Source organism: Dendrobates tinctorius, unplaced genomic scaffold (assembly GCF_039654945.1).
Source record: "Dendrobates tinctorius isolate UK_male_01 unplaced genomic scaffold, ASM3965494v1 ptg000121l, whole genome shotgun sequence".
NCBI classification, from domain to species: Eukaryota; Metazoa; Chordata; class Amphibia; order Anura; family Dendrobatidae; genus Dendrobates; species Dendrobates tinctorius.
Genome location: NW_027361789.1, coordinates 2538149 through 2561014, shown reverse-complemented (window position 1 = coordinate 2561014; position 22866 = coordinate 2538149). Strand labels below are relative to the sequence as shown.

At 40.4% G+C, this 22866-nt stretch overlaps 1 protein-coding gene across 1 annotated transcript in view; it reads right to left on the bottom strand.

Annotated features, from left to right (window-relative positions):
• Positions 1-20385, bottom strand: part of OCA2 (OCA2 melanosomal transmembrane protein) — a 665305-nt gene extending 644920 nt beyond the window's left edge. The window contains exon 1 of the mRNA XM_073541479.1: positions 20236-20385. The gene's annotated coding sequence lies outside the window, so the exon portion shown is untranslated. The remainder of the gene's footprint in view (positions 1-20235) is intronic.
• Between the last annotated feature and the right edge of the window lie 2481 nt (positions 20386-22866).

The following is a 22866-nucleotide window of genomic DNA, read 5'->3' as shown; positions in this document are numbered from 1 at the left end:
AATCTACACACAGAGCAGTAGACTGATATCTTCCTTGTCTTATTTCAAACTAAATGTGGTCAACATAGTACAGAATGAGTTCTAAGTGCCCATATGTTTATTTAAAAAGTTTGAACATAGTTTGTCATTTCATAAAGTGCCACTTTACCTTGTTTGCTTCTGAAAAGACTTTAAAAGCCTACATGAGTCATGTTTAAAAATTCCATTAATTTAAGGCATCTTGCTATGAGCTCATTACCTTCATTGTGATTTGTACCCAGGGCTTTAAAAAGCAGACACTTTAATTGCGTATAATTATATCAAAATACAAATAAATCTCAATGTTTATTTCCTGCTTTTGAAAGACTGTAATACTAGTACCCCAGTAACTATACAGTATGCCCGTCACACTTCAAATAACAGTCAGGCCAATATTCACACTTGTATATTTCAGTCAGTATTTCGCATCAATGACAGGTAACATGGCTATGCACAGATGATAACAGAATATTCACCAACTAAAATGTATGATTTCACAGCTAACAATTTGGTTCAACCAGCAACTGGGTGGCAGTCCACAAGGGCAACCTCAACAAAATGATGGTTACACCTTAAGGGCTTGTAAACATAGGCTGGATATGCTTCTCATCTGAAAAAAATCAAAAGGTACTACTATTAGAGCATTTTGGATGGGATTTCATTAAATCTCATCTACACACTTCAGAGAAAATTTGCAGCATAAATTGACCTGCACTGCATATCAATTTATGCTGAGGATATGCACTGCAGATTATACTTTTTGTAATGCAAAAGGAAAAAGTCTGAATCAATCCACAACATTTCTGTACCACATTAATTTACATAATGGAGCTGTGTAGGATTAACATATTGAGACCTGTCTATAGGATTAGCCAGCAAAATCAGTTTAGTAGGGGTATTATACATGTCGACTGGTATTTACTTTGGCAGCATCTGGATATAAAATAGTATAGTATAAGAAATTCCGGCACTCAAAAGAAATATATGCAGAAGAAATTTATTTGTACAACAGATTCTCCCAAAATTATATGACGTTTCGGTCTACAACTCAGACCTTCATCAGACTAGAGGTATGGAGATATATGTGAGCATGGAAAGTCCATGGAAGGCAGCCACAATAAGTAGCAATATTCTCCTTTTTGGAGGGGAGGAGAGAGATATCAAGGTCTTGGGACAAAGGGAGAGAGTCCCTGTGGGCACATAGTCAGGCGTGCATGCAGCTCTGGCAGGGGGGCCAGCGCTGCATGCACGCCTGACTATGTGCCCACAGGGACTCTCTCCCTTTGTCCCAAGATCTTTATATCTCTCTCCTCCCCTCCAAAAAGGAGAATATTGCTACTTATCGTGGCTGCCTTCCATGAACTTTTCCATGCTCACATATATCTCCATGAAGGTCTGAGTTGTAGACCGAAACGTCATATAATTTTGGGAGAATCTGTTGTACAAATAAATTTCTTCTGCATATATTTCTTTTGAGTGCCGGAATTTCTTTTACTATACATTTTGAGGAGTGGTATCCCTTTCCGTGCACCTCGAAGATGGAGTGACGTGTACTCTATTCTTGTTGCATATAAAATAGGATGGAGCCCAAAATGTGGTACCATTTTTTTGTATAGGGGCCACTCCCAGGTAAAAAGCATCCAATAAACAATGTACAGACTCACACTGTTCCAAATCCATGCATTAAATCCAACCAACTCCTGAGTAGTTAACAGCTGATAAGTGGGGGTTGTGGATGGGGTTTGTGGATGTTGACCTATCTACTGGATAGGTCATCAATATGTTAGCCCTGGACAATTAATTATATGCTGTATATAAGGTTTGCCTTATGTTAAAAAAACAACAAAACATTAAATATGATTTTTCAAATTGTATATCTCTTTTCCCCTTCACAACCCATACAGCACAGAAGTGAAGGGGTTCCCGACTTTTAACATATGGGTACGTTATGGCGATCATGCGTGCACAGGAACTATGCCCACACAATCACAGACAGCATCCATGCTCGCACCGTCCCCAGCTGTTTCACCCCCTGAATGTGTGGCGCCCCTGAGGCTCAGTCGCCACTGAGGTACTGCACCTTCTCCTAAGGTGTGGTGCCCCACCAACTAGGTAAGTTGGGAACTCCTTTCCACACTCCAACACCTGCACCCACACACAGGATAGTTCAGCAATGGACCAGATTGCGGCTCCATGCTTAGAGGATAGCAGAGCACCTTTTGTGGGTTCTTGCTTAATAACACAAGATGTGCTGGGAGGTGGGTGGAGTAAGATATAAAAGAGTGGGAAAGTTTAGAATTACAGGTCAGTCTGACGGGAGGTCAGTCGAGAGAGGAGACTTGGATGTCAATCAGTCAGGAGAGACTGAGGACGGACCTCTAGAAGGAAGGATGGAGGAAGGAGTGCTGCAGCTGCCTCAGTGACCTAAGCCAGCTGGCACGGGAAAGGAACAGAAGGAGAAAGATGAAGAACTGCAACCTAAGCTTCCATAAGAGAGAGAAGGAACAGCACGGAACGAAGGAGTAGGAGAACAGAGAGGAGTTGTGGGTTGGAAGAGGAACCCTGCCTATAGGTTCTCAGCGCAAGGCCGGGGCCCGGTCCCCGAGGTTGTATGGACACTTATGGTTCTGCAGCAGACACCGGTGGAGTAGTTGGCTGTAAATGCACTACTCCCATCCAAGACTTGGGGCACAACAGCATCTGTATAGAGAGCCGGGACTCAAGATAAAGGGAGTCCCCGAAGTAGGCTACAGCTGTCTGCCGTACAAGGAAGAGTTGTTAGGAACATCTGACAGGAGGAACTTCAGAGTACCACGGTACTGGAACTCTTCACACTAAAAGGTGCAATAGAGGAGTCGTTCAGGAAAGGTACATGTTGGCAGAGTGTTGGAGAGGAGAAGCCTGACTTGCCCGGGAGGTTGATTGAGTCTCTGCCCCGGAGGACATGGCACGGAGGCAGGCACCAGTGTGTGCCACGAACTGTGAGTAAAGCTTTGGAACTACAAGCCCTGGTGTCTTCCAGTCATTGTGTACCAACACCGTCAGCACCGCTACATCAGGGTATCCTCCTCTACAGTAACTGCGCCTATACACTCCCCTGGGGTTACAGCTTCACCTGTGGGGAGCTACACCATCTATGCTGCAACACACCATCAGCCCCAGAGGATCTGCACGCAGCGTTGGCTTAACATCTTGCTTGCCAAACACCACAGGTGGCGTCACGAACTATTTCATCACACAAACTATATCACAAACCACCATTACTTGGGCGCCCAGGGCCACGGACCGGGTCACTGCTGCTGTGACACATTCCCCTGACACCGGCCCGGTACTGAGTACCCCACAGCCCTGGGACGGGGCGACCCAAATCCTTTTATTGTTATCGATCGCAACATTCAGAAGATTGGTAGAGGAAGGGGGGCTCCATCTCACATCCGATCGGTTTCCTCCTCAGAGCATGGTCTTAGATGCTTTAGTCAGTGCAGCAATGACAGGTATAAAGCATTGCAATGTTGGTGCATTGCAATGCTTTATACCAGCGATCAGAGTGTTAAAAGATGAAGTCCCATAGGGAGTAAAAAAAAAAGTAAAAAAAATTGGAAAAAATATTTTTTTTAAAAAATCACAAAATGAAAAAAAATTATACCTTTTTAAAGTATTTTTATGCAAAAAAACAAACTAAAAAGCAAAGTGCACATATTTTGCATCGCCATGTCCGGTACAACCCGATCTATAAAACGGTAACACTAGTTAACCCCTTCAGTGAACACAGTAAAAAAAATATATATATAAAAAAACATACAGGCAAAAAATTATGCTTTTCATCATACTGCGGAATAAAAAGTGGAATAAAACGTGATCAAGAAGACAAGTGTAAATAAAAATGGTATACCTGAAAATGTCATCCGCTCTGAGAATACAGTGATGCTAAAACAATTATTTTTTCTATAAAACCATTTTTATTGTGCAAAAGTGCCAAAACATATAAAAATGTGGTATCGCTGTAATCATACTGGCACGAAAAATTAAATTGCCTTATCAATTTTACCACACTGTGAACGACAAAAAAAACATAAAAACAATTCCTTAATTGCTGGTTTTAGTTCATTCTGCCTCCCAAAAATCTGAATACAAAGCGATAGAAAATCTTTGTGACCGAAAATGGTTAAAAAAAAAAAAGTGAACTCGTCTCGCAGAAAGCAAGCTCCCACATGACTTTGTCAGCCGAGAAATATGGAAAAATTATAGTTCTCAAAATATTGTTAATGCAAAAACTTTGTTTTGCAAAAAAGCAAACATTTTTCTGTGTGATAGCAGCCAAACATAAAAACCTGATAAAAATCTGTTATCGCTGTAATCGCACCAACCTGAAGAATAAAGTAGCCTAATCACTTATACTGCATAAGGAACAGCATAAAAAATAAAGAAAAACAATTTTTGACCTGCTGTTGATTTGTTTATTCTGTCTTCCAAAGTGGCTGGGCTCACATTTATCCTGCGCTCTGCAATGAGCACTTACATCAGGGTTTCCATGTAAAAATCTGAAATATGTTATTCAGATGGAACGTTAAGAGGAATATTCCCTACAATGAGGCAGATGGAGACACTGTGGATGCCATATTGCCTATAATCCAGAGGTGTTCATCATTTTAAGTGTGCACATAAGTGTAGTCGACCACAGTTTTGTACACTTCTGAAAAGAAAACCGTTGAACAAAGGCCAAACGAAGTACAGAGTAACTCTGCCATCCAGGGTTTCATCTGTATGACGTCCTTTAGAGATTTAGATGGGTACCCCAATGTAAGTGCTCAGCATAGAGAGCAGGATAAAATGTTATGTAAAAAGTTCCCCACAAAAGCTTCAACTCTATCTACAAAAAAATCAAGTCCCCACTTGAGTCCATCATCTGTCAATGGAAATATAGGGTCTTCCACATAACTGGTAGTACAAAGTTTCTGGAAAAGTGCTATAGCTCCTCTCCCCACAAAAGAAATCCAGCAAATTCTGTGCTCCCAAATCCAAATGCCCCACAGTGTGCCTAAACCGCAGTTAGCATCCATGTGTAGCATTTTTGTAGTGATGAGAGCTTATTTAATTTATAGGTTCCATGTCTCCAGAAGCACAAGCTGGGCATAATGTATGGGTACTACAATGTATAGGCACTATAACGTACGGGCACTACACTGCCAAATTTGCAATTTTCACTGCTGCTTATTTCTGGCAAACACCCATGGAGACAAAATCGTCACTGCACCTGTAGATAAATGCCCAGATGAATTAATTGAGAGGTCTAGTTTGTAAAATGAGGTCACTTACGGGAGAGTTCTGCTGTTCTGGCACCTCAGTTGCTCTGCCAATGTGCCATGGCTCCCTCAAATCATTCCAGAAAAATGGGCACTACAATATGGCGCTCCTTCCCTTCTGAGCTTTGCAATTTGCCTCAAAAAATTGTTTTCAACCACATATGAGGTGATTGGCATACTCAGGAGAAATTGCATAACATATTTTGTGGTCCATTTCTCCTATTATCCCTTTCGAAAATTGAAAACTTGAGGCCAAAGTAACATTTTATTGTAAAAAATTTATAATTTTCTATTGACTCAGCACAATTTTATACAATTTTGTGAATTGCTGGAGGGTTTAAAATGCTCACTACACAACTAGACATTTCCAAAACAGGGTCACTTGTGTGGGGTTTCTGCTGTTTGGTTATGTCAGGGGCCAAAACTGTGTTCCAAAATTCAATTGGTGCTCCTTCCTTTCTGAGCCCTGCTGTATGCCCAAACAGTAGTTTTCCTCCACATATGCAGTATCTGAATACTCAGGAGAACTTGCACAACAAATTTTACATTTCACTTTCTCCATTTACCCTTGTAAAAATACAACATTTGGGGCTAAATTAACATTTTTGTGTGAAAAATTAAAATGCTTATTTTCTCCTTCCACATAGCATTAATTCATGTGAATCACCTAAAGAGCTAATAAATGTGGTTTTGAGCAGGTTTTGAGCATTTTGAGGGGTGCAGTTTTTAAAATGGTGTCCTTTTTGAGTGTTTTCTGTCATATGAACCCCTCAAATTTTACATTTCACTTTCTCCATTTACCCTTGTAAAAATACAACATTTGGGGCTAAATTAACATTTTTGTGTGAAAAATTAAAATTCTTATTTTCTCCTTCCACATAGCATTAATTCATGTGAAGCACCTAAAGAGGTAATAAATGTGGTTTTGGGCAGGTTTTGAGCATTTTGAGGGGTGCAGTTTTTAAAATGGTGTCCTTTTTGAGTGTTTTCTGTCATATGAACCCGTCAAAGTCACTTCTAACGTGATGTAGCCACTAAAAAAAAAACATTTTTTTTTGTAAATTTTGTTCAAAAAATGAGAAATTGCTAATCAACTTTTAACTCTTCTAACTTCCTAGCCAAAAAATTATAATTAAAAAATAATGCAAATTTAAAGTAGATATGAGATGTTATTTTTGGTACAGCATGACAAAGGTTTAAGGTTTAAGGATATAAAAATTCAAAGTTTGAAAAATGCAGACTCTTCCAAATTTTTGTGAAATTTCTGATATCTTCACGAATAAAAGCAAAATAAATTTGACCCAAATTTACTACTAACAAAATGTAAAATGTGTCATGAAAAAGCATCTCATAATCACAATAATTTGTTGAAGTGTTCCAGAGTTATTACCACATAAAGGGACAGTGCTCAGAATTGAAAAAAATGGCCTGGTCAGGAAGGTGAAAACGGGTGAAGAGGTAAAAGTTTATTTGCAGCTCTTCCTGGTATTCTGAATATAATATCAGAAAAACATAACTGACAGCAAGGTGAGCAACCTCTTCTTATCTTAGTAATAGTGATGAGCGAACGTGCTTGATGATACTCGGATGTCACTTGAGTAACTGGGTGCTCAGATATGCTCGGCACATGTCAAGCTTTGGCTGGTGCTCAGATTGAATGCTCAAATCCCCGTCCCGTATATTTGGCACCTCTTACACAGCCAATAAACATGCTGGAATTTTCTGTACTGGAATACCATAGCCATCTTGGTAGTGGCATTACTGTGATTGGCTAGCTGCATTACCTCATCATAGGTTAAAAAAGGACTGGTGCCGCCATGCTTGGCACACTGACACCATAGCACAGCTCAGGGACAGTTCTTATTGGAGTGAGAGAGTAGTTGTCCAGATCTGTGTGTAGTTTTAATCTGCTACTGGTTATACTTTACTGAGCCATCAAGCTAAAAGTCTTTCATAGACCTAATCTTGTGGTTTGCCATTTCTATGTGATACATACTGCATTTAGCCTTTGGACAGCTGGAGCAGGAAGAGTAGCTGAATACAGCTTCTAGGCAGGGATTAGGACTTTGCAGTCCGTTGCTAAATATATAGTTGTTGCAGATGACCACATTTTTTGGGGGGTGAAAAAATTAACTGTATTGTCATCCATACAGTTTTGTGTGCTTTGTGTAAAATTACAATGGATTAACATTTTTAAAAACTGCTTGGCTTGCTACACTTCATATCATTTTTTGATCCAAAAATTGACTATTCTCATCCATACAACTTAACCTGCTTTGTGTGAAATTACAGTGGTTTGTAATTTTTGGAAAACTACATGTGCCCAAATTTATTTTTTTATTCGAAAAAAAAATTAGTTACAATTAATCAAGGAAATTTGGTTTCTAGAGACCTAGAAATTACAAAATATGTAAGGTGTGCAGGAAGGGATGGGGAAGTCGAAATTCTGATGATGGTGCATGCAGATGACAAGGGCATGAGGAAGGTGCGACTGCACTTATTGCTGGAGCACAAGCAGCATGCCCATTAATGACACATAGGTTCCTATTCCAATTTGCAGGGAGACACGGGAAACCACTTCTGAAGCTTGAGCAGTGTGATCAGGTGAATGCTTCACAAATGCTTGCAAGCACCACCCAGTTTTCCACACGATCCAGTCTCCCCACCCAAGAGTATGGATCACTTAATGATCACCCTGATTCTCCTTCATTCCACCATGTTTATTCTCATGAGACTAGTGATCCAACACTAGAGCAATCTGAGTAGCTCTTTACATAATCATGTCTTGATTGTGGCCTTTCATCCTTCATGTTACAAGAGGAACAGGAGGACATTCTGTTTAGTGATGCACAAAACTTAGAGCAGCTACAGTCAGAAGAAGATGACGGTAGGGAACAGCAAATTTTGTTTAAGGTCATAGATGATAATGAGAGACAGTTGCCAATAACTCAGGTTGTTGTTAAGTCACCAAGAGGACCAGGGTGCAGCGGTGGAAGATGAGGTATTGGATGACTGAGTCATTGACCAAACCTCGGAAGCTGGCATGCAAAGTGAGGCCAGCAGCGCTAAGTGCACTTTATTTCAATAGATATAAAAACACCATTTTCCCAGTGAAGCAAATGGCCAATGCCAAAATATAGAAATAGACCTAAACTGAGATGCTGCAAAGCCCTGGGATAAGCCTTTCTGACATCTTTCTAACCGTGGAGGTTGGCACCCTAGGGATCCCGATTTTTTGGCGCCCCCACACAGCGAGGACGTCCCTTGCTGCCCTGCCGATCCCTGATATCACAGGTATGAAAACAATGATCGACAGTGCAGAGATGAATGGTAAAAATGCCCTAGAGCTACTGCAAACAATCCCAGAAAAAGATTAATTTAAAAGCAAATTACCACATCATGACATAATAGGTCCACCATATTGCAATAAATGTGCCCTAACATTGGAGCATACATATAGATTAGAAAAGTGGCCACGTATCATATGTGGAGTCACCCCAATGCATTTCCCCGCACCAGCGGTTCATTAGGAGGCATAAAGGATTCAAGTGATGTCCATCATGTCGGATACCAAGATGAGATGGCACCAGAGGTCAGAGGAGGACGGACTTATAAAGCCCACCGATATTTACTGCAATGAGCCTCACCTGCCCGATCGCAAGCATTCAAATCACAGAAAGAAAACATGGTTAGTCCCACACGTGCCGCAGAGGATCACTCACATTTGCGCATCCAGGTGTTCAATACCGTCAGAGCCCCGCGTGCGTTCCAGTGAGGAACGCAAACAAAGATGGCCGCGTGAGCTTCCGGAATACGTCACATACCCATTGCGCATGCCCGTAAGCCAGTGCAATCACCATAGGGCTAGAAGCAAAGATGGCCACGATCGCACATCAGATATAGACTGCGCATGCCCAGAAGCCAGAACAATCACGTAGGGCCAGAAGCAAAGATGGCCGCGATCGCACATCAGATATAGGCTGCGCATGCTCATACACTTAATAGTCGTGCGCAGAATTCCAAATCAGTCATAAGCGCGTCACATCCTGGCTGCGCAACCCCACATCATACATTGTTAAGCGCAATACGCAAAGCAGATAAATATATGTAGATAGAAAAATTGTGTCTCAATAGAAGGGCATTTCAGACACGGCACACTCAACACATAATATATGATAAACATAAGGGCCTATCGTACAGGTCCACAGAATAAAAATTAAAGAGGAGTAAAAAATGGAACTATTAAATATTACATAGGACGGATGGTGAAGAGTCAAATATAAATACCTAGATAAAGCCACACAATATGGCACATGTATCAAACATGTTATGACATACCATTATATTCCCCCATGTAAACCTCAAGGAATGGGCACATTTATCAAATCAGGAGATATTAAATAAAACAGGTATAAGACATACACTCATTCATCCCATCAGGGGAAAGGGACTGTAATCTAAAGATCCATTCACATTCCCGTATCCAAATGATTTTATCCAAATTCCCTCCCCTCACTCTAGGTTTTATAATCTCTATCATGTTAAAGGTGATCTCATTCAGATGGCCATTATGGACAGCATTCATATGTCGGGTAACCGGGGTATCCCGTTTGTTCTTAATATCGCCCAGATGCTTGCCCACTCTTACTCTAAGTTCTCTCGTGGTTTTACCCACATAGTCCATGGGGCATGTGCATGTTGCTTTATAAACCAAACCTGTTGATCTACAATTCCCAAAATCTCTAAGACAGAAAACCTTTCCATTGGTCGTGCTAATAAATGTTTTGTATTGGGTCATTGCACCAAATCTGGAACAGTTGCCACATCTAAAAAAAAACAAAGGTTTTCTATCCAGCCAGGTGCCCGTTTCAGTCGGCCTCTGATATAGACTATGTACAAGATTGTCTCCTATTGACCTTCCCTTTCTATAGGTGAGACTTGGTTTCTGTGAGATGAGGCCTCTCAGACTGGGGTCAGCCAGTAAAATACCCCAGTGTTTTTTGATGACCCTATAGACTCTATCCGACTGTCCGTCATAGGTACCGATAAGCCTCATCAAATTCTCATTAGCTACATCCTGTGCCTCTTTCTTCTGGAGAAGGGAGGACCTCTCAACATGAAAAGCCTCATCCCGTGGTCCATTTAGTACGTGTGCAGGATAGCCCCTCATTCTGAATCTATCATAGAGGTCATTAGCCTGTCTCCTAAAGGTACCAAAGTCGGAACAGTTTCTCCTGATTCTGAGAAACTGGCCCTTTGGTATTCCCTTTTTGAGTGGGGCCGGATGGTGACTGGTCCATCTCAACAGGCTATTGGTTGCAGTAGGCTTCCTAAAAGTACAAGTACTAATACCACCATCAGGTTTCTTAGATATAGTTAAATCCAAAAAATTAATAGTCGTGGCCTGGCACTCAGATGTTAAGCTTAGACCAATGGAGTTCACATTTATACTCTCAATGAAATGGAATTCTGAAATTCTGCGCACGACTATTAAGTGTATGAGCATGCGCAGTCTATATCTGATATACGAACGCAGCCATCTTTGCTTCTGGCCCTACGGTGATTGTACTGGCTTCTGGGCATGCACAGTCTATATCTGATTTGCGATCGCAGCCATCTTTGCTTCTGGCCCTACGGTTTTTGCACTGGTTTTTTGGCATGCGCAATGGGTATGTGACGTATACCGGAAGCTCACCCGGCCATCTTTGTTTGCGTTCCTCACTGGAATGCACGTGGGGCTCTGACGGTATTGAACACCTGGATGCGCAAATGTGAGTGATCCTCTGCGGCACGTGTGGGACTAACCATGTTTTCTTTCTGTGATTTGAACGCTTGTGATCGGGCAGGTGAGGCTCATTGCAATAAATATCAGTGGGCTTTATAAGTCCATCCTCCTCTGACCTCTGGTGCCATCTCATCTTGGTATCCGACATGATGGACATCACTTGTATCCTCTATGCCTCCTGATGAACCGCTGGTGCGGGGAAACGCGTTGGGGTGATTCCACATATGATAAGTGGACACTTTTCTAATCTATATGTATATTCCAATGTTAGGGCACATTTATTGCAATATGGTGGACCTATTATGTCATGATGTGGTAATTTGCTTTTAAATTAATCTTTTTCTGGGATTGTTTGCAGTAGCTCTAGGGCATTTTTACCATTCATCTCTGCACTATCGATCGTTGTTTTCATACCTGTGATATCAGGGATCGGCAGGGCAGCAAGGGACAGTCCTCGCTGAGTGGCGGCGCCAAAAAAATCGGGATCCCTAGGGTGCCAACCTCCACGGATAGGAAGGTATCAGAAAGGCTTATCCCAGGGCTTTGCAGACAGGGTTTGAAAGATATGGGCAGCATTCAGGACTGTAAGGGCAGTAGCAAGCCAAGGAATGGTGTTTTTATATCTATTGAAATAAAGTGTGTTTTATAGGGATTATATGTTCACTTTTTTATAATAGTAATTCCTAAAAATAATTTGTTTTTTTCAAACAGCGGCGCTAAGTGGCAGGGATCGGCACCACTGAAGCAGTCAGGAAGTGGGTAGAGCAGTGGGAGAAGGTGGGCCTCTGTTTCACAGAGCACAGACACTCGTGAATTTCCCCGTTAAAGAGTTACATGCTCCCCGGTCTGGTACTTTTTTAAAGAGGGTTCTAAGTCCAAAAAAATTGTCATTTGCAACCTGTGAAATGGCAAGATCATCAGGGGCCAGACCACTAAGAGCCTAACCACTCTAAGCACATGTCATCTAAGCACCGGACTCAGTGGGTCAAATGCCTGGGTCCACAATTGGTGGCAGCAGTTGACACCACTGCATCTTCCCCTGTACTAGGTGCTTCCCAATCCCCATTTGTACATATAAGCCAGCAGAATTGCTTTACCCAGACAGCTCACATCATTGAAGAGTGCTCCTAATTGCTCCAACAACGTGACATGCTTTGCCAGTAAAATGAAGAGCAATAAGGGAAAAAGGAGAGTTACAGCATGCAATATAGCAATATCTTTATAGATTTTATTACATATTTATAGATACCTATGATTGCTTCATTTGTGGCTTTATAAAAGTAATAATCTAAACATTTTCTTCACTGACACAAAGTCCTATGTTCATTTTTTTTTTTACCTTAGAACACACACCATTTTTTTTAAGTAACCAAACTCTGTTCAAATCAACTTCTACCACAAGCGTCTTGTATTAGATATAATCTTTTACGCATTACAATCATGTTTTCTAATTATATATTCAGAATGATGGGATTCCCAAAAACAAAACATAATTACATTATTTGGTATTTCCATATTATTAAAGAGAATCATTAAGTCCTTGGCAATCATCAGATTTTGGCAACTGTGAACATATTCCGTTCCACAAGCTTTACAAAGTAAATGAGTAAGAAGCAGTAAAATGTCAAGGCTTTTACATATTCATATGTTTCTATTTGATTTGTTCTTTTCTTTGTTGTTTTCACATATTCATTTAAAACATAAGCTTTTCTTCATGTTTAGTACATTAACGCTAGGAAACAGAAGAACACTTGTTATATTTTCCGGTTTTTACATTTATAAAAAGTCCAATGTACTGTAAAATGAGAATATAAGCCTATGTCCTTGTACATTGCTTGTCTCTTCATTAACCTCTACTTTGTCATATTCCCTAATCTTATCCCAGAGATAACATTAGGGAATATGACAAAGTTCTGAGGGCACGTCAAAATGACGCACAGGAACGCATCCGCATACAACGCATGTCCCTGCGTACATGTGAGCAGGTAGGAAGATGCAGTAACGGGTCAGAGACAGAGCAAATGTTAACATGGGGTTTAATTTAACAGGAATACTCCTCGCAGGGAGAAAACAGATAAAACAATATAAAGGAACACAGGGGACGTAACTCGGGGGAAGCGGGTGTGAAGTATAGGGTAGGAAGTTCAAGGATACCATCTCTATGCTGATGACACCCAATTATACGCTTCTTCTCCTCACATCACGCCAGCCTTTCTAGAAAACACTGGCGATTGTCTAAACGCTGTGTCTAATATCATGTCCTCACTATATCTGAAACTGAACCTGTCAAAGACTGAACTCCTGGTGTTTCCTCCCGCTACTAATGTACCTATACCCGACATTGCTATTTCTGTGTGTGGTTCCACTATTACTCCCCAGCAACATGCCCGCTGTCTTGGGGTCATACTTGATTCCGAGCTTTCCTTTGCCCCCCACATTCGATCACTTGCTCGCTCTTGTCATCTGCACCTCAAAAACATTTCTAGAATTTGACCTTTTCTTACTTTTGACTCTGCAAAAACTTTTACTGTTTCTCTTATTCATTCTCGTCTCGACTATTATAACTCTCTTCTAATCGGTCTCCCTCTTACCAAACTCTCCCCTCTCCAATCTGTCTTGAATGCTGCAGCCAGGATCATATTCCTCACCAATTGTTACACCGATGCCTCTACCTTGTGCCAGTCATTACACTGGCTACCCATCCACTCCAGAATTCAGTATAAACTTATTACCCTCACCCACAAAGCCCTCCATGGCTCAGCACCACCCTACATCTCCTCCCTTGTTTCAGTATACCACCCTACCCGCGCCCTCCGTTCTGCTGATGACCTGAGGTTAGTATCCTCAATAGTCAGAACCTCCCACTCCCGTCTCCAAGACTTTACACGTGCCGCGCCAATTCTTTGGAATGCACTTCCCAGGTCAATACGATTAGTCCCCAATCCCCACAATTTTAAGCGTGTCCTGAAAACGCATTTATTCAGACTGGCCTATCGCCTCAACATATTAACCTAACCTATCCCTGTGTGGCAGAGCCAAAAGTTTTACCATAACCAGGTTCCCAGCATCATGTTCCCACATGCTTTATGCATCCATTAGCCCTCTGTGTCTGTACTGTTACACACTTAACATTATGGCTGGTCCATACAATCAGAGCAACTGTTACCACCCACCTTTCGTGTCTACCTCTTTCCTCATAGACTGTAAGCTTGCGAGCAGGGCCCTCACTCCTCTTGGTATTTGTTATAATCTACTGTATGTGATTATTGTTATGCTGTAATGTCTATTGTCTGTACAAATCCCCTCTGAAATGTAAAGTGCTGCAGAATATGTCGGCGCTATAAAAATAAAATTTATTATTATTATAAGGATAGCAAACGTATCAGTCTGACGACTTCAGAATGTGGTTAGTTCAGGATGTGGACGTTGGTGCCAAAGCAGTGGCACATAAGGGGTCCGGTGTGGTCCTGGAAAAGATGGCGTCCTGGATCCTGGCGGTAGAGGTGATTCCTCGTGGTCTGTTGTAGTCCTGGAAAAGATGTTATCTTGACTCCTGGCAGCGACGGTGATTCCTTGTGGTCCGGTCGGTGATCGGTGTGTCAGGAAATGTTAAGCCAGACAGAGCACAGTCTTTCCCCCTGTCAGCGTACAGGGACAATGAGCCACTCGATTCAGGTGCAAAGGGAAACCCCTCACAGCGGGTGTCCGAATTCTCCCATCATTGCGTGTGCAGGCTAATGTCCTGACTGGGTGTCCTGTCACTCACGTTTAGCGATGTCGGCGGGTGGCCAGGTATGTCGTTGTTGGCAGTATCTGTTAACAGCTTTTAGCCTCTGCTGGTTTTTGCCCACTCTGGCAGTTGGCCCCCCACAGAAGCCCTGACACTGCCCTCCTGTGTGATGCACGTTCCCACGGCAACTAACTGATTTGCCGTGAGCTGTGGCCCTTTCATCTTAGCCACGCCCTCTACTCCTAGGTGCAGAGGTCAGTCTGGGGCTTTAGGCTTTCCCCCATAAAACCTGGGTGACAGCCCCGACAGTTCCGGATCCGTCACGGAGTAGGTAGGCCTGGTCTGGGTTTTCCCCTTACATTCACAATGTTATATATAGGTATGCAGGATGCATGTGGAAGTAGGCGGATCTTAAGGGAAGAAGAATGCAGCCCTACGCTGCGGACACAAACGCTAGTGTGTAACCAGCCTGAACCACATACAGTATAACGCCCACATGTTTGGCATTTCACTAGTAATGAGAGCCCTAATTTATGGGTGCATATATCCAGAAGCATGAGCTTGGCATATTATACTGGTCACTACAAAGTACGAGTCCCTACAATGGCAGTTTTCTAGAAAACACCCATGGAGTCAAAATCGTCACTACACCTGTAGAATTCATTTCAAAAGGGGTATAATTTCCAAAATGGGGTCACTTGAGGGAGGATTCTGCTCTCCAAGCACTTAGGGGCTTTTGGCCAGTGTGAACATGTGTTTATGTGCTGCATGTGTGCCAACTCAGACCAAGCTCAATTTTTGTGTTTTTCTTTGCATTTTTGCATTCTGTGCAAGCTGGGGTGTGGCCTCCCTCTGCTGAGCTGGAAATTGTATTTAAAGGCTTCCCTATATTGGTGTTCACTGGTTGGGACCCAGTCCTTTTGTTTGCCCTTAGTTATTCATTGAGGTCAACTCTGAAACATGGTAAGGTTTTTAATATTAGACAGTGTAGGACTGTAGTGTAGTGTAGTCACGTTGATGCTATTTTTTTATCAAAAATCGTATTACTAAGGCTGGTTTCACACTTGCGTTTTTTTCGCTTTTTTGTGCAAAAAAAGCATGCGTTTTTTTTTCCTATTCTTTACATGGGTGCGCATACACATGCGTTTGTACACGTTTGTATGCGCATGCGTTTTTTTGTAGTGTGCGCTCAGGCACACAAAATGCACTCTGTTGCATTTTTTGTGCGTTCGACTTGTCCCAAAAAATCGCATGCACACGCAATGCGGGTTTTTTTCACCCAATCACCCATTATAGTCTATTGGTGCACTGACGTAAAAAAACGCATGCAAAACCGCAAAAAATGCACAAAAACGCATGATGCGTTTTTTATGTGCGTTTGCACTGCACATGGTGCGCAGCGCAAAAAAACGCAAGTGTGAAAGTAGCCTAAGGACTCTGTGTTATTTAAATGCACTTTTGCTTTTTACTTAGTTACAGCAGGGTTTTTGCTCATTTCGTCTTTTGCACTTAGGGGTTCTCTGTATATGGAGTCTGCAAATATTTCTAGGAAAATCTGCGCTCCAGGAGGCAAATGGCGCTCGGTCCCTTCCGAGTCTCTCCGTATGGTTAAGCAGTACTGTACAGCCACGTATAGGGTATTTTTACACTGAGCAAAAATTGTGGCACAAAGTTTGGTGCCATTTTTACCATTTCCCCAGTATGAAAATGTAAAATTTAGGGCTAACACACAATTTTGGTTGTAAAAATGCAAATTATTTTTTCTTCACTGCCAAATGTTATAAAATTCTGTGACATACCTATGAGGTCAATATGATCACTGCACCCCTAGTTGAAATTTTTGAGATGTTTAGTTTGTAAAATGGGGTCACTTATGGGGGGTTACATGTTACATGGCACCATCAAACCAGTGCAGCAAAATCTCCACTGTAATATGGTGCTACTTCCCTTCTGACCTTTGCACTGTGCTTCAAAAGTAATTTTCGACTACATATGGGCCATCTGTAAACTCAGGAGAAATTGCACAACAAGGTTTGGGGTCCATTTTATCCTGTTACTCTTGTGAAAATACAAAATATTGGGCTAAAAAAACACTTTTGGAAAAACGGGATTTTTTTTATTTTCACGGCTCAACGTTATAAACTTCGGTGAAGCACCTGGTGGTTCAAGGCGCTCACCACGCATTTAAATAAGTTCCCTGAGGGGCCTAGTTTCCAAAATGGTGTCATTTTTTGGGGGGGTTCACTGTTTAGGCACATCAGGGGGCAGGGGCTCTCCAAAAGCGACATGGTTTTCACTAGTTATTCCAGCAAATTTTACAGTACATTCAAAAAGAAAAATGGCGCTCCTTCCCTTCCAAGCCCTGTCGTGTGTCCAAACAGGGGTTTTCCCCCACATATGGGGTATCAGCATGCTCAAAAGAAATTGCACAACAAATTGTATGGTGCAACTTCTCCAGTTAACCTTATCAAAATAAAAAAAAATGTGTCTAAAGGAAATTTTTTGTGTAAAAGGTTATATGTTTATTTTTTCCTTCCACATTCCATAAATTCCTGTGAAGTACCTGAAGGGTTAATAAACTTCTTGAATGTGGTTTTGAGTACCTTGAAGGGTGAAGTTTTTAGAATGGTGTCACTTTTGGGTATTTTCTGTCATATAGAAAAAAAATGGTTTTGTAAATTTTGTTGTGAAAATGAGAACTTGCTGGTCAACTTTTAACCCTTATAACTTCCTAATAAAAAAAATTATCTTTCAAAAATGTGCTGATGTAAAGGCATGGGAAATGTTAGTTATTAACTAATTTGTATGACATGACTCTCTTATTTAAGGACATAAAAATTAAAAGTTTAAAAATTGCTAAATATTCAAAATTTTTACCAAAGTAACAAATTTTTCACAAAGAAAAGGAAGTCCTATCAAAGAAATGTTACCACTATCATGATGTACAATATGTCACAAAAACAATCTCAGAATCGGTGGAATCCATTGATGCGATCTAGAATTATGACTTCATAAAGTGACAGTGGTCAGAATTGTAAAAATTTACCTAGTCAGGAAGGTTAAAACAGGCTTCGGGGTGAAGGGGTTAAAAGATGCAGAAAAGTAAGAATGCTTTCAAAAATGGAGTGTTGCTAGTTTAGTTTTATCAATTAACAAAATGCAAATCAATATTTGGTGGTACGACCATCCTTTGCCTTCAAAACAGCATCAGTTCCTCTAGGTATTCTTGCACAAAGTTTTTGAAGTAACTCTGCAGAATGGTTGTACTAAAGATCTTGAAAAACTAACCACTGATCTTCTATGGGTGAAGGCTTGTGAAAATCCGTCTGGCTCTTCATATAATCGCAGACATAATTGATAATGTTGATATCACGGCTAAGAGGGATTTATATAATCACTTTCAGGATTCCTTGTTCTTCTTTTTGCTGCATATTGTTCTTAAGGACATTTGCTGTATGTCTGGGGGGTCATTGTCTAGCTGCAGGATGAATTTGGAGTTAATCAGACACCTCTATGATGGTATTGAATGATGGATAAGTATCTGCCTTCATTTCTGAGCATTAAGGACACAAAATCCCCAAATACAAGGTGGGCCATTTATATGGATATACCTAATAAAATTGGATGGTTGGTGATATCAACTTCATGTTTGTGGCACATTAGTATATGGGAGGGGGAAACTTTTCAAGATTGGTGGTGACCATGGTGGCCATTTTGAAGTTGGCCATTTTGGATCCAACTTTATTTTTTCAAATGGGAAGAGGGTCATGTGACACATCAACCTTATTGAGAATTTCACAAGAAAAACAATGGTGTGCTTGGTTTTGATGTAACTTTATTCTTTCATGAGTTATTTGCAAGTTTATGACCAATTATAAAATGTGTTCAAAGTGCTGCCCATTGTGTTGGATTGTCAGTGCAACTCTCTTCTCCCACTCTTGAGTCCCAGTGATTGCTGACAGTTCTAATCTGATGACACTACTGTACATATTCCAATTTGAAAGGGAAGTAAGCATGTGTCACTCATCTGTTGTAACAAATTTCCTTGGCTTGCTACTGCCTTTACAGTCCTGAATGCTGCCCATATCTTTCAAACCCAGTCTGCTTTGAAACCTTTGCCTGTAAGGGTCCTTGTGATGCAGAATTACTATATATTATTTTCATAATTATAGCACCCTAAGCAGATGCCTACTTGCATAAATGTTGTCTCCTATTGTTTCTTTGGCATCGTCCTTCTTTCTTAAGAATGTTAATATCTTGCAAGGATCACTGCCACTCAACTGAGATAATGCAGCACATGGATATTGCAGACCATTGTAGAAACTTCTCAGTTCATTTCATATTCAGATATGTGGTATTACTATGCCTGAACAAAAAAGGTTTCACTTCTGTGTGTTGCCATTTTTTTTTACTGATCCTTTTTCTCACTTACTTTGACTTTACAGTTGTGCTTTACCCATCTACTTTTATCCCAACCGTGTCGGAATACCACCAGCCCTGAACTAAGGTTGTGACTTTGTCTTTCTTGAATTGCATTGTGCCTGACCTCTGCTTTCATTGCACTTTTTATAGGCTACAAACTGTCTCAAATCCGAGGCTTCTTCAAGATCTGGGAAGCTGGTTTAGAACTTGTGAAATTCTTTGAGACTCTCAAGGTGAAATAAATGGATTTTGCTATGCTCTATTTAGCAAATAGTTGGAAACAAGGTGGTATGACTTATAAGAAGCTATACTTGTAGTATGGATGAAACTTAGTATATTAAACTTGTATTATGAGGCGCTAATAAATTTTTCATTCAAATACTTTCTCCATATAATGTGTTAAAAAAAAAAAAAAGATTAGAACTACAGATGAGAGAAAAAGTTGAATGTACTTTACATACATTCAACTTCTGTTATGTTATTTCTAATTTTTTCTTTTGTTCCTTATTTACACAATAGCTGGATAATGTATTTGAATGAAAAAATTATATTAATGCCTTCTAATAAAAGTTATGGATCAACTTCTATTGAATAAAAAGTATGACACTCTTCATGGAAGAATCTACATTATACAGATGTTATACTAATTACAGCTTCTGTTTAGGATACAAAAAATTTAATAGACAAATTAAAGAAAATTAAAGAATAAAGAAGGATTTAAAAAGTGGCATACAATTAAAGAAAAAAGTGGAAGGGTATAAAAAGTTGCATAATTAATCGAAAACTATACATTTCTGATATAAGTAGTACAGGTGATTATTGGTTAAGTGTTGGGAAATATTTGCCATGTACAATTTATATTATTTTATGATAAAAATATCAATAATCCATAATTTCCCTCGGGATCAATAAAGTGTATCGTATCATATAAGATGAAGATGTAATAATATCAAGCACAATCAGTAAATTACACTTACTTTATCTGTCGGTCCAGGCACGTAAAAATTTCCAACATAGAAAGGAAAGGTCTGAAGTTGAAAAGAAAGTAAGGCAGGGAGAATAAAAATAAGTTGAATTTAAGTATTAAACATTCCCCAATGCCTTTCAGCAATGTGAGCAGCAGGCTGGGTTATGTTTTCTGAATGAAGCTTTGATTTAGAAAAAGTGAATAGGTCATTGAATAATTGGGATCAGCCCCAAACAGCTAATATCCCTGCAGCTAGGAAGAGTGACCATCACATTATACATAACTTAAAAACCACACTCAAGACAGGAATTCCTAGGTTTACTATCATGTGATAGAGTTCCCAAGCTTCCTTATGCAATGTATTCCAATGAGGGAGAGTAAAGGAAATATTGCAGAATTTAAAAGGGTGAGAAATGTATACCACTAAAAAGTAAACTGTTGGCACGCATGGAGTGTTAGAAGCCAACTGCAATGTTTGCACATAAAATACTAGAGCTACACAAGTGAACTCAAAATGTTTTAACAATTTGTTCCATGTGTCTTAAATTTAACATTTAGACTTCACTCTAAGAGTATTTGGTGCATATTTTATGTTGCAGGTTTTCTTCTGCGTTTCTGTACCAATTCGCTAAATTACAATACTTGCATTTTTTATTGTGCTTTTATATTTTTTTTTCTATTATGAAATATTAATTCCAGCTCACCCAGTTGCTCTATGTCATCCACCTGAGGCTCAGACACCGGCCTCGCCCTGGCCTCACATCAAAGATAATAGAAAAAATTGGAGTCCGGCTCAACAGGACTGGATTTTCCTTTTCTTTTTATTTTTCAAAAGAAATTATAGTGCATACAAAAGAAAAATGTACATCTCCCAAGATCTCATTCTGCACATGCGCCGCCTCCAGCAGCCATTTTCATGAAGATAAACTCGTCAGATTCATTACAGCAATGGAAGTGCGAGGGCTTCGGCCTTTCACCAAATGACGGTGGAGTCCCCGCACCACCGATCATCTGCAAAAGTGCCGTGCACCAGCCCAGGATGGATGTGCGGGGGCTCCGGGATTTCTACTAATGCCGGCAGAGCCCCCGCACCACTGATCAACTGCCAAACTGCCGTGCATCGGCCTGGGATGTGTCTCCTGGTAAGTGCATCCTGACCATAAGACGCACCCCTATTTTCCTCAAAAAATTCTGGGAAAAAAGTGCGTCTTATGGTCCGAATAATACGGTAAGTTTACAGGGAAAATCAAATAAAATGCATATTTACTGCATGAACAAATGACATGTTGAGGATTTCAGAAACACACTGTAGGTCAGTTTATGCAGAAATAGAAAAAGCACTGGTCATAAGGCTACTATAAATCTCATATATTTTAACGCTGCAGTTTTTGCGAGTGTTAAAAATGCAGCGAAGACACATCGTGGTAACTTGGCCTTAGGCAGGTTTTGCACAATATTTAATAGCATTTTTGTGCAGTTTTTTTGCTAGCGTTATAGAGAAATGGTTGCATACACAGCCTTTTGGTTTGTGGTTTTCTACTTTTTATAGCAACTGTTGTTTTTTTTATGTTTTGTCTTGATAGATTAAGCAATAAAATGTCTGAGGAAAATGAGACATAAAGCCACCAAAAAGTAAATACCTACTGTAAATCTATAGAATTTATTAACCTAACAGGTTGCAATAAAATCTCAAGGCCCAATATAACATTGGTACAATGTGATAGGCCATCAAAAATTGATGTTAATATTATGTATGAAAGAATAAAACTTTGCACTCAAATTCCCATTGGTGATTATTTTTATGTAGTCAATCCACACGATACATTTCTGTATCTTTTTTAAACACTGATTGCCATGTAGAAAATTAAAGCTAATGAAAAACAAGGATGCATAAATGGCAACACAACCTCAACTGAAGATTAAATTTTTTTTTTTTCCTATGTGACAAGCAATATTTGACAAAAGGCCTAAAAATTGCATTTTTAATGTAATTATTATTTATTTAACGGACTTTGACACGGTCAGGAGCAATGGAAAATTGATGGATTTTTATTATTAATATTATTATTATAGCGCCATTTATTCCATAGCGCTTTACATGTGAAAATGGGTATACATAAAAAAACAAGTACAATAATCGTAAACAATACAAGTTACGACTGGTACAGGAGGAAAGAGGACCATGCCCGTGAGAGCTCACAATCTACAAGTGATGGATGAGGGAGGATACAATAGGTAAGGGCAGAGCTGGTCGTGAAGCTGTTTGGTGGATCCGTGGTTACTGCAGGTTGTAGGTTTGTTGGAAGATGTAGGTGTTCAGGTTCCTTTTCAAGGTTTCCACAGTAGGTGAGAGTCTGATATGATGGTATAGATAGTTCCAGAGTAGGGGAGATGCTTGGGAGAAATCTTGTATGAGATTGTGGGAAGAGGAGATAAGAGGAGAATAGACAAGGAAAATCTTGTGAGGATCGAAGGTTGCATGCCAGTAAATACCGGGTGATGAGGAGGAGACAAGTTGTGGATGGCTATGTATGCCATGGTTAGAGTTTTGAACTGGAGTCTCTGGGTAATGGGGAGCCAGTGAAGGGAATGACAGAGGGGAGAGGCTGGGAAATAGCAGGGGTATAAGTGGATTAGTCAG